The sequence below is a fragment of the Lissotriton vulgaris genome, unplaced genomic scaffold (genome assembly GCF_964263255.1).
Source record: "Lissotriton vulgaris unplaced genomic scaffold, aLisVul1.2 SCAFFOLD_3657, whole genome shotgun sequence".
NCBI lineage: Eukaryota > Metazoa > Chordata > Amphibia > Caudata > Salamandridae > Lissotriton > Lissotriton vulgaris.
The window spans coordinates 90193-100177 of NW_028254133.1; the positions used below are offsets into that span (position 1 = coordinate 90193).

General features: G+C 52.2%; 49 non-coding genes and 1 pseudogene across 49 annotated transcripts; all 50 read left to right on the forward strand.

Moving 5' to 3' along the window:
- Positions 1-43: 43 nt before the first annotated feature.
- Positions 44-162, forward strand: LOC147660075 (5S ribosomal RNA). The gene has a single exon (XR_015306934.1). It is a non-coding gene; the product is annotated as a 5S ribosomal RNA (ribosomal RNA).
- Positions 163-242: 80 nt separating this feature from the next.
- LOC147660076 (5S ribosomal RNA) lies at positions 243-361 on the forward strand. The gene has a single exon (XR_015306935.1). It is a non-coding gene; the product is annotated as a 5S ribosomal RNA (ribosomal RNA).
- An 80-nt stretch (positions 362-441) lies between these two features.
- Positions 442-560, forward strand: LOC147660077 (5S ribosomal RNA). Its single transcript, XR_015306936.1, has one exon. It is a non-coding gene; the product is annotated as a 5S ribosomal RNA (ribosomal RNA).
- An 80-nt stretch (positions 561-640) lies between these two features.
- LOC147660078 (5S ribosomal RNA) lies at positions 641-759 on the forward strand. The gene has a single exon (XR_015306937.1). It is a non-coding gene; the product is annotated as a 5S ribosomal RNA (ribosomal RNA).
- An 80-nt stretch (positions 760-839) lies between these two features.
- On the forward strand, positions 840-958 carry LOC147660079 (5S ribosomal RNA). The gene has a single exon (XR_015306938.1). It is a non-coding gene; the product is annotated as a 5S ribosomal RNA (ribosomal RNA).
- Positions 959-1038: 80 nt separating this feature from the next.
- On the forward strand, positions 1039-1157 carry LOC147660080 (5S ribosomal RNA). The gene has a single exon (XR_015306940.1). It is a non-coding gene; the product is annotated as a 5S ribosomal RNA (ribosomal RNA).
- Positions 1158-1237: 80 nt separating this feature from the next.
- On the forward strand, positions 1238-1356 carry LOC147660081 (5S ribosomal RNA). Its single transcript, XR_015306941.1, has one exon. It is a non-coding gene; the product is annotated as a 5S ribosomal RNA (ribosomal RNA).
- Positions 1357-1436: 80 nt separating this feature from the next.
- LOC147660082 (5S ribosomal RNA) lies at positions 1437-1555 on the forward strand. The gene has a single exon (XR_015306942.1). It is a non-coding gene; the product is annotated as a 5S ribosomal RNA (ribosomal RNA).
- Positions 1556-1635: 80 nt separating this feature from the next.
- Positions 1636-1754, forward strand: LOC147660083 (5S ribosomal RNA). Its single transcript, XR_015306943.1, has one exon. It is a non-coding gene; the product is annotated as a 5S ribosomal RNA (ribosomal RNA).
- Positions 1755-1834: 80 nt separating this feature from the next.
- On the forward strand, positions 1835-1953 carry LOC147660084 (5S ribosomal RNA). Its single transcript, XR_015306944.1, has one exon. It is a non-coding gene; the product is annotated as a 5S ribosomal RNA (ribosomal RNA).
- Positions 1954-2033: 80 nt separating this feature from the next.
- Positions 2034-2152, forward strand: LOC147660085 (5S ribosomal RNA). Its single transcript, XR_015306945.1, has one exon. It is a non-coding gene; the product is annotated as a 5S ribosomal RNA (ribosomal RNA).
- An 80-nt stretch (positions 2153-2232) lies between these two features.
- LOC147660086 (5S ribosomal RNA) lies at positions 2233-2351 on the forward strand. The gene has a single exon (XR_015306946.1). It is a non-coding gene; the product is annotated as a 5S ribosomal RNA (ribosomal RNA).
- Positions 2352-2431: 80 nt separating this feature from the next.
- Positions 2432-2550, forward strand: LOC147660087 (5S ribosomal RNA). Its single transcript, XR_015306947.1, has one exon. It is a non-coding gene; the product is annotated as a 5S ribosomal RNA (ribosomal RNA).
- Positions 2551-2630: 80 nt separating this feature from the next.
- Positions 2631-2749, forward strand: LOC147660088 (5S ribosomal RNA). Its single transcript, XR_015306948.1, has one exon. It is a non-coding gene; the product is annotated as a 5S ribosomal RNA (ribosomal RNA).
- Positions 2750-2829: 80 nt separating this feature from the next.
- LOC147660089 (5S ribosomal RNA) lies at positions 2830-2948 on the forward strand. Its single transcript, XR_015306949.1, has one exon. It is a non-coding gene; the product is annotated as a 5S ribosomal RNA (ribosomal RNA).
- Positions 2949-3028: 80 nt separating this feature from the next.
- On the forward strand, positions 3029-3147 carry LOC147660090 (5S ribosomal RNA). The gene has a single exon (XR_015306951.1). It is a non-coding gene; the product is annotated as a 5S ribosomal RNA (ribosomal RNA).
- Positions 3148-3227: 80 nt separating this feature from the next.
- Positions 3228-3346, forward strand: LOC147660091 (5S ribosomal RNA). The gene has a single exon (XR_015306952.1). It is a non-coding gene; the product is annotated as a 5S ribosomal RNA (ribosomal RNA).
- Positions 3347-3426: 80 nt separating this feature from the next.
- LOC147660092 (5S ribosomal RNA) lies at positions 3427-3545 on the forward strand. The gene has a single exon (XR_015306953.1). It is a non-coding gene; the product is annotated as a 5S ribosomal RNA (ribosomal RNA).
- An 80-nt stretch (positions 3546-3625) lies between these two features.
- Positions 3626-3744, forward strand: LOC147660093 (5S ribosomal RNA). Its single transcript, XR_015306954.1, has one exon. It is a non-coding gene; the product is annotated as a 5S ribosomal RNA (ribosomal RNA).
- An 80-nt stretch (positions 3745-3824) lies between these two features.
- LOC147660094 (5S ribosomal RNA) lies at positions 3825-3943 on the forward strand. The gene has a single exon (XR_015306955.1). It is a non-coding gene; the product is annotated as a 5S ribosomal RNA (ribosomal RNA).
- Positions 3944-4023: 80 nt separating this feature from the next.
- On the forward strand, positions 4024-4142 carry LOC147660095 (5S ribosomal RNA). Its single transcript, XR_015306956.1, has one exon. It is a non-coding gene; the product is annotated as a 5S ribosomal RNA (ribosomal RNA).
- Positions 4143-4222: 80 nt separating this feature from the next.
- On the forward strand, positions 4223-4341 carry LOC147660096 (5S ribosomal RNA). Its single transcript, XR_015306957.1, has one exon. It is a non-coding gene; the product is annotated as a 5S ribosomal RNA (ribosomal RNA).
- An 80-nt stretch (positions 4342-4421) lies between these two features.
- Positions 4422-4540, forward strand: LOC147660097 (5S ribosomal RNA). The gene has a single exon (XR_015306958.1). It is a non-coding gene; the product is annotated as a 5S ribosomal RNA (ribosomal RNA).
- Positions 4541-4620: 80 nt separating this feature from the next.
- On the forward strand, positions 4621-4739 carry LOC147660098 (5S ribosomal RNA). The gene has a single exon (XR_015306959.1). It is a non-coding gene; the product is annotated as a 5S ribosomal RNA (ribosomal RNA).
- An 80-nt stretch (positions 4740-4819) lies between these two features.
- Positions 4820-4938, forward strand: LOC147660099 (5S ribosomal RNA). Its single transcript, XR_015306960.1, has one exon. It is a non-coding gene; the product is annotated as a 5S ribosomal RNA (ribosomal RNA).
- Positions 4939-5018: 80 nt separating this feature from the next.
- On the forward strand, positions 5019-5137 carry LOC147660100 (5S ribosomal RNA). Its single transcript, XR_015306962.1, has one exon. It is a non-coding gene; the product is annotated as a 5S ribosomal RNA (ribosomal RNA).
- Positions 5138-5217: 80 nt separating this feature from the next.
- LOC147660101 (5S ribosomal RNA) lies at positions 5218-5336 on the forward strand. The gene has a single exon (XR_015306963.1). It is a non-coding gene; the product is annotated as a 5S ribosomal RNA (ribosomal RNA).
- Positions 5337-5416: 80 nt separating this feature from the next.
- LOC147660102 (5S ribosomal RNA) lies at positions 5417-5535 on the forward strand. Its single transcript, XR_015306964.1, has one exon. It is a non-coding gene; the product is annotated as a 5S ribosomal RNA (ribosomal RNA).
- Positions 5536-5615: 80 nt separating this feature from the next.
- On the forward strand, positions 5616-5734 carry LOC147660103 (5S ribosomal RNA). The gene has a single exon (XR_015306965.1). It is a non-coding gene; the product is annotated as a 5S ribosomal RNA (ribosomal RNA).
- An 80-nt stretch (positions 5735-5814) lies between these two features.
- Positions 5815-5933, forward strand: LOC147660104 (5S ribosomal RNA). The gene has a single exon (XR_015306966.1). It is a non-coding gene; the product is annotated as a 5S ribosomal RNA (ribosomal RNA).
- A 79-nt stretch (positions 5934-6012) lies between these two features.
- On the forward strand, positions 6013-6121 carry LOC147660105 (5S ribosomal RNA; annotated as a pseudogene).
- Positions 6122-6201: 80 nt separating this feature from the next.
- LOC147660106 (5S ribosomal RNA) lies at positions 6202-6320 on the forward strand. Its single transcript, XR_015306967.1, has one exon. It is a non-coding gene; the product is annotated as a 5S ribosomal RNA (ribosomal RNA).
- Positions 6321-6400: 80 nt separating this feature from the next.
- Positions 6401-6519, forward strand: LOC147660107 (5S ribosomal RNA). Its single transcript, XR_015306968.1, has one exon. It is a non-coding gene; the product is annotated as a 5S ribosomal RNA (ribosomal RNA).
- An 80-nt stretch (positions 6520-6599) lies between these two features.
- LOC147660108 (5S ribosomal RNA) lies at positions 6600-6718 on the forward strand. The gene has a single exon (XR_015306605.1). It is a non-coding gene; the product is annotated as a 5S ribosomal RNA (ribosomal RNA).
- An 80-nt stretch (positions 6719-6798) lies between these two features.
- On the forward strand, positions 6799-6917 carry LOC147660109 (5S ribosomal RNA). The gene has a single exon (XR_015306969.1). It is a non-coding gene; the product is annotated as a 5S ribosomal RNA (ribosomal RNA).
- An 80-nt stretch (positions 6918-6997) lies between these two features.
- Positions 6998-7116, forward strand: LOC147660110 (5S ribosomal RNA). The gene has a single exon (XR_015306970.1). It is a non-coding gene; the product is annotated as a 5S ribosomal RNA (ribosomal RNA).
- Positions 7117-7196: 80 nt separating this feature from the next.
- LOC147660111 (5S ribosomal RNA) lies at positions 7197-7315 on the forward strand. Its single transcript, XR_015306971.1, has one exon. It is a non-coding gene; the product is annotated as a 5S ribosomal RNA (ribosomal RNA).
- Positions 7316-7395: 80 nt separating this feature from the next.
- On the forward strand, positions 7396-7514 carry LOC147660112 (5S ribosomal RNA). Its single transcript, XR_015307133.1, has one exon. It is a non-coding gene; the product is annotated as a 5S ribosomal RNA (ribosomal RNA).
- An 80-nt stretch (positions 7515-7594) lies between these two features.
- Positions 7595-7713, forward strand: LOC147660113 (5S ribosomal RNA). Its single transcript, XR_015306973.1, has one exon. It is a non-coding gene; the product is annotated as a 5S ribosomal RNA (ribosomal RNA).
- An 87-nt stretch (positions 7714-7800) lies between these two features.
- On the forward strand, positions 7801-7919 carry LOC147660114 (5S ribosomal RNA). The gene has a single exon (XR_015306974.1). It is a non-coding gene; the product is annotated as a 5S ribosomal RNA (ribosomal RNA).
- An 80-nt stretch (positions 7920-7999) lies between these two features.
- On the forward strand, positions 8000-8118 carry LOC147660115 (5S ribosomal RNA). Its single transcript, XR_015306975.1, has one exon. It is a non-coding gene; the product is annotated as a 5S ribosomal RNA (ribosomal RNA).
- Positions 8119-8198: 80 nt separating this feature from the next.
- On the forward strand, positions 8199-8317 carry LOC147660116 (5S ribosomal RNA). The gene has a single exon (XR_015306976.1). It is a non-coding gene; the product is annotated as a 5S ribosomal RNA (ribosomal RNA).
- An 80-nt stretch (positions 8318-8397) lies between these two features.
- On the forward strand, positions 8398-8516 carry LOC147660117 (5S ribosomal RNA). Its single transcript, XR_015306977.1, has one exon. It is a non-coding gene; the product is annotated as a 5S ribosomal RNA (ribosomal RNA).
- Positions 8517-8596: 80 nt separating this feature from the next.
- LOC147660118 (5S ribosomal RNA) lies at positions 8597-8715 on the forward strand. The gene has a single exon (XR_015306978.1). It is a non-coding gene; the product is annotated as a 5S ribosomal RNA (ribosomal RNA).
- An 82-nt stretch (positions 8716-8797) lies between these two features.
- Positions 8798-8916, forward strand: LOC147660119 (5S ribosomal RNA). The gene has a single exon (XR_015306979.1). It is a non-coding gene; the product is annotated as a 5S ribosomal RNA (ribosomal RNA).
- An 80-nt stretch (positions 8917-8996) lies between these two features.
- Positions 8997-9115, forward strand: LOC147660120 (5S ribosomal RNA). The gene has a single exon (XR_015306980.1). It is a non-coding gene; the product is annotated as a 5S ribosomal RNA (ribosomal RNA).
- An 80-nt stretch (positions 9116-9195) lies between these two features.
- Positions 9196-9314, forward strand: LOC147660121 (5S ribosomal RNA). The gene has a single exon (XR_015306981.1). It is a non-coding gene; the product is annotated as a 5S ribosomal RNA (ribosomal RNA).
- An 80-nt stretch (positions 9315-9394) lies between these two features.
- LOC147660122 (5S ribosomal RNA) lies at positions 9395-9513 on the forward strand. Its single transcript, XR_015306982.1, has one exon. It is a non-coding gene; the product is annotated as a 5S ribosomal RNA (ribosomal RNA).
- An 80-nt stretch (positions 9514-9593) lies between these two features.
- LOC147660123 (5S ribosomal RNA) lies at positions 9594-9712 on the forward strand. Its single transcript, XR_015306984.1, has one exon. It is a non-coding gene; the product is annotated as a 5S ribosomal RNA (ribosomal RNA).
- An 80-nt stretch (positions 9713-9792) lies between these two features.
- On the forward strand, positions 9793-9911 carry LOC147660124 (5S ribosomal RNA). The gene has a single exon (XR_015306985.1). It is a non-coding gene; the product is annotated as a 5S ribosomal RNA (ribosomal RNA).
- Positions 9912-9985: the final 74 nt, after the last annotated feature.

Here is a 9985-nt window from a genome sequence, read left to right on the forward strand (position 1 = left end):
CTGAGCGAAGAAAGCTAAGAGGCCCAAAACCAGTGCTCCTAGAGCCTACGGCCATACCACCCTGAAAGCACCTGATCTCGTCCGATCTCAGAAGTTAAGCAGGGTCGGGCCTGGTTAGTACCTGGATGGGAGACCGCCTGGGAATACCAGGTGCTGTAGGCTTTTTTTTTTCAGAGTGGTTTGCTTGCTTGTACTGAAGCTGAGCGAAGAAAGCTAAGAGGCCCAAAACCAGTGCTCCTAGAGCCTACGGCCATACCACCCTGAAAGCACCTGATCTCGTCCGATCTCAGAAGTTAAGCAGGGTCGGGCCTGGTTAGTACCTGGATGGGAGACCGCCTGGGAATACCAGGTGCTGTAGGCTTTTTTTTTTCAGAGTGGTTTGCTTGCTTGTACTGAAGCTGAGCGAAGAAAGCTAAGAGGCCCAAAACCAGTGCTCCTAGAGCCTACGGCCATACCACCCTGAAAGCACCTGATCTCGTCCGATCTCAGAAGTTAAGCAGGGTCGGGCCTGGTTAGTACCTGGATGGGAGACCGCCTGGGAATACCAGGTGCTGTAGGCTTTTTTTTTTCAGAGTGGTTTGCTTGCTTGTACTGAAGCTGAGCGAAGAAAGCTAAGAGGCCCAAAACCAGTGCTCCTAGAGCCTACGGCCATACCACCCTGAAAGCACCTGATCTCGTCCGATCTCAGAAGTTAAGCAGGGTCGGGCCTGGTTAGTACCTGGATGGGAGACCGCCTGGGAATACCAGGTGCTGTAGGCTTTTTTTTTTCAGAGTGGTTTGCTTGCTTGTACTGAAGCTGAGCGAAGAAAGCTAAGAGGCCCAAAACCAGTGCTCCTAGAGCCTACGGCCATACCACCCTGAAAGCACCTGATCTCGTCCGATCTCAGAAGTTAAGCAGGGTCGGGCCTGGTTAGTACCTGGATGGGAGACCGCCTGGGAATACCAGGTGCTGTAGGCTTTTTTTTTTCAGAGTGGTTTGCTTGCTTGTACTGAAGCTGAGCGAAGAAAGCTAAGAGGCCCAAAACCAGTGCTCCTAGAGCCTACGGCCATACCACCCTGAAAGCACCTGATCTCGTCCGATCTCAGAAGTTAAGCAGGGTCGGGCCTGGTTAGTACCTGGATGGGAGACCGCCTGGGAATACCAGGTGCTGTAGGCTTTTTTTTTTCAGAGTGGTTTGCTTGCTTGTACTGAAGCTGAGCGAAGAAAGCTAAGAGGCCCAAAACCAGTGCTCCTAGAGCCTACGGCCATACCACCCTGAAAGCACCTGATCTCGTCCGATCTCAGAAGTTAAGCAGGGTCGGGCCTGGTTAGTACCTGGATGGGAGACCGCCTGGGAATACCAGGTGCTGTAGGCTTTTTTTTTTCAGAGTGGTTTGCTTGCTTGTACTGAAGCTGAGCGAAGAAAGCTAAGAGGCCCAAAACCAGTGCTCCTAGAGCCTACGGCCATACCACCCTGAAAGCACCTGATCTCGTCCGATCTCAGAAGTTAAGCAGGGTCGGGCCTGGTTAGTACCTGGATGGGAGACCGCCTGGGAATACCAGGTGCTGTAGGCTTTTTTTTTTCAGAGTGGTTTGCTTGCTTGTACTGAAGCTGAGCGAAGAAAGCTAAGAGGCCCAAAACCAGTGCTCCTAGAGCCTACGGCCATACCACCCTGAAAGCACCTGATCTCGTCCGATCTCAGAAGTTAAGCAGGGTCGGGCCTGGTTAGTACCTGGATGGGAGACCGCCTGGGAATACCAGGTGCTGTAGGCTTTTTTTTTTCAGAGTGGTTTGCTTGCTTGTACTGAAGCTGAGCGAAGAAAGCTAAGAGGCCCAAAACCAGTGCTCCTAGAGCCTACGGCCATACCACCCTGAAAGCACCTGATCTCGTCCGATCTCAGAAGTTAAGCAGGGTCGGGCCTGGTTAGTACCTGGATGGGAGACCGCCTGGGAATACCAGGTGCTGTAGGCTTTTTTTTTTCAGAGTGGTTTGCTTGCTTGTACTGAAGCTGAGCGAAGAAAGCTAAGAGGCCCAAAACCAGTGCTCCTAGAGCCTACGGCCATACCACCCTGAAAGCACCTGATCTCGTCCGATCTCAGAAGTTAAGCAGGGTCGGGCCTGGTTAGTACCTGGATGGGAGACCGCCTGGGAATACCAGGTGCTGTAGGCTTTTTTTTTTCAGAGTGGTTTGCTTGCTTGTACTGAAGCTGAGCGAAGAAAGCTAAGAGGCCCAAAACCAGTGCTCCTAGAGCCTACGGCCATACCACCCTGAAAGCACCTGATCTCGTCCGATCTCAGAAGTTAAGCAGGGTCGGGCCTGGTTAGTACCTGGATGGGAGACCGCCTGGGAATACCAGGTGCTGTAGGCTTTTTTTTTTCAGAGTGGTTTGCTTGCTTGTACTGAAGCTGAGCGAAGAAAGCTAAGAGGCCCAAAACCAGTGCTCCTAGAGCCTACGGCCATACCACCCTGAAAGCACCTGATCTCGTCCGATCTCAGAAGTTAAGCAGGGTCGGGCCTGGTTAGTACCTGGATGGGAGACCGCCTGGGAATACCAGGTGCTGTAGGCTTTTTTTTTTCAGAGTGGTTTGCTTGCTTGTACTGAAGCTGAGCGAAGAAAGCTAAGAGGCCCAAAACCAGTGCTCCTAGAGCCTACGGCCATACCACCCTGAAAGCACCTGATCTCGTCCGATCTCAGAAGTTAAGCAGGGTCGGGCCTGGTTAGTACCTGGATGGGAGACCGCCTGGGAATACCAGGTGCTGTAGGCTTTTTTTTTTCAGAGTGGTTTGCTTGCTTGTACTGAAGCTGAGCGAAGAAAGCTAAGAGGCCCAAAACCAGTGCTCCTAGAGCCTACGGCCATACCACCCTGAAAGCACCTGATCTCGTCCGATCTCAGAAGTTAAGCAGGGTCGGGCCTGGTTAGTACCTGGATGGGAGACCGCCTGGGAATACCAGGTGCTGTAGGCTTTTTTTTTTCAGAGTGGTTTGCTTGCTTGTACTGAAGCTGAGCGAAGAAAGCTAAGAGGCCCAAAACCAGTGCTCCTAGAGCCTACGGCCATACCACCCTGAAAGCACCTGATCTCGTCCGATCTCAGAAGTTAAGCAGGGTCGGGCCTGGTTAGTACCTGGATGGGAGACCGCCTGGGAATACCAGGTGCTGTAGGCTTTTTTTTTTCAGAGTGGTTTGCTTGCTTGTACTGAAGCTGAGCGAAGAAAGCTAAGAGGCCCAAAACCAGTGCTCCTAGAGCCTACGGCCATACCACCCTGAAAGCACCTGATCTCGTCCGATCTCAGAAGTTAAGCAGGGTCGGGCCTGGTTAGTACCTGGATGGGAGACCGCCTGGGAATACCAGGTGCTGTAGGCTTTTTTTTTTCAGAGTGGTTTGCTTGCTTGTACTGAAGCTGAGCGAAGAAAGCTAAGAGGCCCAAAACCAGTGCTCCTAGAGCCTACGGCCATACCACCCTGAAAGCACCTGATCTCGTCCGATCTCAGAAGTTAAGCAGGGTCGGGCCTGGTTAGTACCTGGATGGGAGACCGCCTGGGAATACCAGGTGCTGTAGGCTTTTTTTTTTCAGAGTGGTTTGCTTGCTTGTACTGAAGCTGAGCGAAGAAAGCTAAGAGGCCCAAAACCAGTGCTCCTAGAGCCTACGGCCATACCACCCTGAAAGCACCTGATCTCGTCCGATCTCAGAAGTTAAGCAGGGTCGGGCCTGGTTAGTACCTGGATGGGAGACCGCCTGGGAATACCAGGTGCTGTAGGCTTTTTTTTTTCAGAGTGGTTTGCTTGCTTGTACTGAAGCTGAGCGAAGAAAGCTAAGAGGCCCAAAACCAGTGCTCCTAGAGCCTACGGCCATACCACCCTGAAAGCACCTGATCTCGTCCGATCTCAGAAGTTAAGCAGGGTCGGGCCTGGTTAGTACCTGGATGGGAGACCGCCTGGGAATACCAGGTGCTGTAGGCTTTTTTTTTTCAGAGTGGTTTGCTTGCTTGTACTGAAGCTGAGCGAAGAAAGCTAAGAGGCCCAAAACCAGTGCTCCTAGAGCCTACGGCCATACCACCCTGAAAGCACCTGATCTCGTCCGATCTCAGAAGTTAAGCAGGGTCGGGCCTGGTTAGTACCTGGATGGGAGACCGCCTGGGAATACCAGGTGCTGTAGGCTTTTTTTTTTCAGAGTGGTTTGCTTGCTTGTACTGAAGCTGAGCGAAGAAAGCTAAGAGGCCCAAAACCAGTGCTCCTAGAGCCTACGGCCATACCACCCTGAAAGCACCTGATCTCGTCCGATCTCAGAAGTTAAGCAGGGTCGGGCCTGGTTAGTACCTGGATGGGAGACCGCCTGGGAATACCAGGTGCTGTAGGCTTTTTTTTTTCAGAGTGGTTTGCTTGCTTGTACTGAAGCTGAGCGAAGAAAGCTAAGAGGCCCAAAACCAGTGCTCCTAGAGCCTACGGCCATACCACCCTGAAAGCACCTGATCTCGTCCGATCTCAGAAGTTAAGCAGGGTCGGGCCTGGTTAGTACCTGGATGGGAGACCGCCTGGGAATACCAGGTGCTGTAGGCTTTTTTTTTTCAGAGTGGTTTGCTTGCTTGTACTGAAGCTGAGCGAAGAAAGCTAAGAGGCCCAAAACCAGTGCTCCTAGAGCCTACGGCCATACCACCCTGAAAGCACCTGATCTCGTCCGATCTCAGAAGTTAAGCAGGGTCGGGCCTGGTTAGTACCTGGATGGGAGACCGCCTGGGAATACCAGGTGCTGTAGGCTTTTTTTTTTCAGAGTGGTTTGCTTGCTTGTACTGAAGCTGAGCGAAGAAAGCTAAGAGGCCCAAAACCAGTGCTCCTAGAGCCTACGGCCATACCACCCTGAAAGCACCTGATCTCGTCCGATCTCAGAAGTTAAGCAGGGTCGGGCCTGGTTAGTACCTGGATGGGAGACCGCCTGGGAATACCAGGTGCTGTAGGCTTTTTTTTTTCAGAGTGGTTTGCTTGCTTGTACTGAAGCTGAGCGAAGAAAGCTAAGAGGCCCAAAACCAGTGCTCCTAGAGCCTACGGCCATACCACCCTGAAAGCACCTGATCTCGTCCGATCTCAGAAGTTAAGCAGGGTCGGGCCTGGTTAGTACCTGGATGGGAGACCGCCTGGGAATACCAGGTGCTGTAGGCTTTTTTTTTTCAGAGTGGTTTGCTTGCTTGTACTGAAGCTGAGCGAAGAAAGCTAAGAGGCCCAAAACCAGTGCTCCTAGAGCCTACGGCCATACCACCCTGAAAGCACCTGATCTCGTCCGATCTCAGAAGTTAAGCAGGGTCGGGCCTGGTTAGTACCTGGATGGGAGACCGCCTGGGAATACCAGGTGCTGTAGGCTTTTTTTTTTCAGAGTGGTTTGCTTGCTTGTACTGAAGCTGAGCGAAGAAAGCTAAGAGGCCCAAAACCAGTGCTCCTAGAGCCTACGGCCATACCACCCTGAAAGCACCTGATCTCGTCCGATCTCAGAAGTTAAGCAGGGTCGGGCCTGGTTAGTACCTGGATGGGAGACCGCCTGGGAATACCAGGTGCTGTAGGCTTTTTTTTTTCAGAGTGGTTTGCTTGCTTGTACTGAAGCTGAGCGAAGAAAGCTAAGAGGCCCAAAACCAGTGCTCCTAGAGCCTACGGCCATACCACCCTGAAAGCACCTGATCTCGTCCGATCTCAGAAGTTAAGCAGGGTCGGGCCTGGTTAGTACCTGGATGGGAGACCGCCTGGGAATACCAGGTGCTGTAGGCTTTTTTTTTTCAGAGTGGTTTGCTTGCTTGTACTGAAGCTGAGCGAAGAAAGCTAAGAGGCCCAAAACCAGTGCTCCTAGAGCCTACGGCCATACCACCCTGAAAGCACCTGATCTCGTCCGATCTCAGAAGTTAAGCAGGGTCGGGCCTGGTTAGTACCTGGATGGGAGACCGCCTGGGAATACCAGGTGCTGTAGGCTTTTTTTTTTCAGAGTGGTTTGCTTGCTTGTACTGAAGCTGAGCGAAGAAAGCTAGAGGCCCAAAACCAGTGCTCCTAGAGCCTACGGCCATACCACCCTGAAAGCACCCGATCTCAGAAGTTAAGCAGGGTCGGGCCTGGTTAGTACCTGGATGGGAGACCGCCTGGGAATACCAGGTGCTGTAGGCTTTTTTTTTTCAGAGTGGTTTGCTTGCTTGTACTGAAGCTGAGCGAAGAAAGCTAAGAGGCCCAAAACCAGTGCTCCTAGAGCCTACGGCCATACCACCCTGAAAGCACCTGATCTCGTCCGATCTCAGAAGTTAAGCAGGGTCGGGCCTGGTTAGTACCTGGATGGGAGACCGCCTGGGAATACCAGGTGCTGTAGGCTTTTTTTTTTCAGAGTGGTTTGCTTGCTTGTACTGAAGCTGAGCGAAGAAAGCTAAGAGGCCCAAAACCAGTGCTCCTAGAGCCTACGGCCATACCACCCTGAAAGCACCTGATCTCGTCCGATCTCAGAAGTTAAGCAGGGTCGGGCCTGGTTAGTACCTGGATGGGAGACCGCCTGGGAATACCAGGTGCTGTAGGCTTTTTTTTTTCAGAGTGGTTTGCTTGCTTGTACTGAAGCTGAGCGAAGAAAGCTAAGAGGCCCAAAACCAGTGCTCCTAGAGCCTACGGCCATACCACCCTGAAAGCATCTGATCTCGTCCGATCTCAGAAGTTAAGCAGGGTCGGGCCTGGTTAGTACCTGGATGGGAGACCGCCTGGGAATACCAGGTGCTGTAGGCTTTTTTTTTTCAGAGTGGTTTGCTTGCTTGTACTGAAGCTGAGCGAAGAAAGCTAAGAGGCCCAAAACCAGTGCTCCTAGAGCCTACGGCCATACCACCCTGAAAGCACCTGATCTCGTCCGATCTCAGAAGTTAAGCAGGGTCGGGCCTGGTTAGTACCTGGATGGGAGACCGCCTGGGAATACCAGGTGCTGTAGGCTTTTTTTTTTCAGAGTGGTTTGCTTGCTTGTACTGAAGCTGAGCGAAGAAAGCTAAGAGGCCCAAAACCAGTGCTCCTAGAGCCTACGGCCATACCACCCTGAAAGCACCTGATCTCGTCCGATCTCAGAAGTTAAGCAGGGTCGGGCCTGGTTAGTACCTGGATGGGAGACCGCCTGGGAATACCAGGTGCTGTAGGCTTTTTTTTTTCAGAGTGGTTTGCTTGCTTGTACTGAAGCTGAGCGAAGAAAGCTAAGAGGCCCAAAACCAGTGCTCCTAGAGCCTACGGCCATACCACCCTGAAAGCACCTGATCTCGTCCGATCTCAGAAGTTAAGCAGGGTCGGGCCTGGTTAGTACCTGGATGGGAGACCGCCTGGGAATACCAGGTGCTGTAGGCTTTTTTTTTTCAGAGTGGTTTGCTTGCTTGTACTGAAGCTGAGCGAAGAAAGCTAAGAGGCCCAAAACCAGTGCTCCTAGAGCCTACGGCCATACCACCCTGAAAGCACCTGATCTCATCCGATCTCAGAAGTTAAGCAGGGTCGGGCCTGGTTAGTACCTGGATGGGAGACCGCCTGGGAATACCAGGTGCTGTAGGCTTTTTTTTTTCAGAGTGGTTTGCTTGCTTGTACTGAAGCTGAGCGAAGAAAGCTAAGAGGCCCAAAACCAGTGCTCCTAGAGCCTACGGCCATACCACCCTGAAAGCACCTGATCTCGTCCGATCTCAGAAGTTAAGCAGGGTCGGGCCTGGTTAGTACCTGGATGGGAGACCGCCTGGGAATACCAGGTGCTGTAGGCTTTTTTTTTTCAGAGTGGTCAGTGGTTTGCTTGCTTGTACTGAAGCTGAGCGAAGAAAGCTAAGAGGCCCAAAACCAGTGCTCCTAGAGCCTACGGCCATACCACCCTGAAAGCACCTGATCTCGTCCGATCTCAGAAGTTAAGCAGGGTCGGGCCTGGTTAGTACCTGGATGGGAGACCGCCTGGGAATACCAGGTGCTGTAGGCTTTTTTTTTTCAGAGTGGTTTGCTTGCTTGTACTGAAGCTGAGCGAAGAAAGCTAAGAGGCCCAAAACCAGTGCTCCTAGAGCCTACGGCCATACCACCCTGAAAGCACCTGATCTCGTCCGATCTCAGAAGTTAAGCAGGGTCGGGCCTGGTTAGTACCTGGATGGGAGACCGCCTGGGAATACCAGGTGCTGTAGGCTTTTTTTTTTCAGAGTGGTTTGCTTGCTTGTACTGAAGCTGAGCGAAGAAAGCTAAGAGGCCCAAAACCAGTGCTCCTAGAGCCTACGGCCATACCACCCTGAAAGCACCTGATCTCGTCCGATCTCAGAAGTTAAGCAGGGTCGGGCCTGGTTAGTACCTGGATGGGAGACCGCCTGGGAATACCAGGTGCTGTAGGCTTTTTTTTTTCAGAGTGGTTTGCTTGCTTGTACTGAAGCTGAGCGAAGAAAGCTAAGAGGCCCAAAACCAGTGCTCCTAGAGCCTACGGCCATACCACCCTGAAAGCACCTGATCTCGTCCGATCTCAGAAGTTAAGCAGGGTCGGGCCTGGTTAGTACCTGGATGGGAGACCGCCTGGGAATACCAGGTGCTGTAGGCTTTTTTTTTTCAGAGTGGTTTGCTTGCTTGTACTGAAGCTGAGCGAAGAAAGCTAAGAGGCCCAAAACCAGTGCTCCTAGAGCCTACGGCCATACCACCCTGAAAGCACCTGATCTCGTCCGATCTCAGAAGTTAAGCAGGGTCGGGCCTGGTTAGTACCTGGATGGGAGACCGCCTGGGAATACCAGGTGCTGTAGGCTTTTTTTTTTTTCAGAGTGGTTTGCTTGCTTGTACTGAAGCTGAGCGAAGAAAGCTAAGAGGCCCAAAACCAGTGCTCCTAGAGCCTACGGCCATACCACCCTGAAAGCACCTGATCTCGTCCGATCTCAGAAGTTAAGCAGGGTCGGGCCTGGTTAGTACCTGGATGGGAGACCGCCTGGGAATACCAGGTGCTGTAGGCTTTTTTTTTTCAGAGTGGTTTGCTTGCTTGTACTGAAGCTGAGCGAAGAAAGCTAAGAGGCCCAAAACCAGTGCTCCTAGAGCCTACGGCCATACCACCCTGAAAGCACCTGATCTCGTCCGATCTCAGAAGTTAAGCAGGGTCGGGCCTGGTTAGTACCTGGATGGGAGACCGCCTGGGAATACCAGGTGCTGTAGGCTTTTTTTTTTCAGAGTGGTTTGCTTGCTTGTACTGAAGCTGAGCGAAGAAAGCTAAGAGGCCCAAAACCAGTGCTCCTAGAGCCTACGGCCATACCACCCTGAAAGCACCTGATCTCGTCCGATCTCAGAAGTTAAGCAGGGTCGGGCCTGGTTAGTACCTGGATGGGAGACCGCCTGGGAATACCAGGTGCTGTAGGCTTTTTTTTTTCAGAGTGGTTTGCTTGCTTGTACTGAAGCTGAGCGAAGAAAGCTAAGAGGCCCAAAACCAGTGCTCCTAGAGCCTACGGCCATACCACCCTGAAAGCACCTGATCTCGTCCGATCTCAGAAGTTAAGCAGGGTCGGGCCTGGTTAGTACCTGGATGGGAGACCGCCTGGGAATACCAGGTGCTGTAGGCTTTTTTTTTTCAGAGTGGTTTGCTTGCTTGTACTGAAGCTGAGCGAAGAAAGCTAAGAGGCCCAAAACCAGTGCTCCTAGAGCCTACGGCCATACCACCCTGAAAGCACCTGATCTCGTCCGATCTCAGAAGTTAAGCAGGGTCGGGCCTGGTTAGTACCTGGATGGGAGACCGCCTGGGAATACCAGGTGCTGTAGGCTTTTTTTTTTCAGAGTGGTTTGCTTGCTTGTACTGAAGCTGAGCGAAGAAAGCTAAGAGGCCCAAAACCAGTGCTCCTAGAGCCTACGGCCATACCACCCTGAAAGCACCTGATCTCGTCCGATCTCAGAAGTTAAGCAGGGTCGGGCCTGGTTAGTACCTGGATGGGAGACCGCCTGGGAATACCAGGTGCTGTAGGCTTTTTTTTTTCAGAGTGGTTTGCTTGCTTGTACTGAAGCTGAGCGAAGAAAGCTAAGAGGCCCAAAACCAGTGCT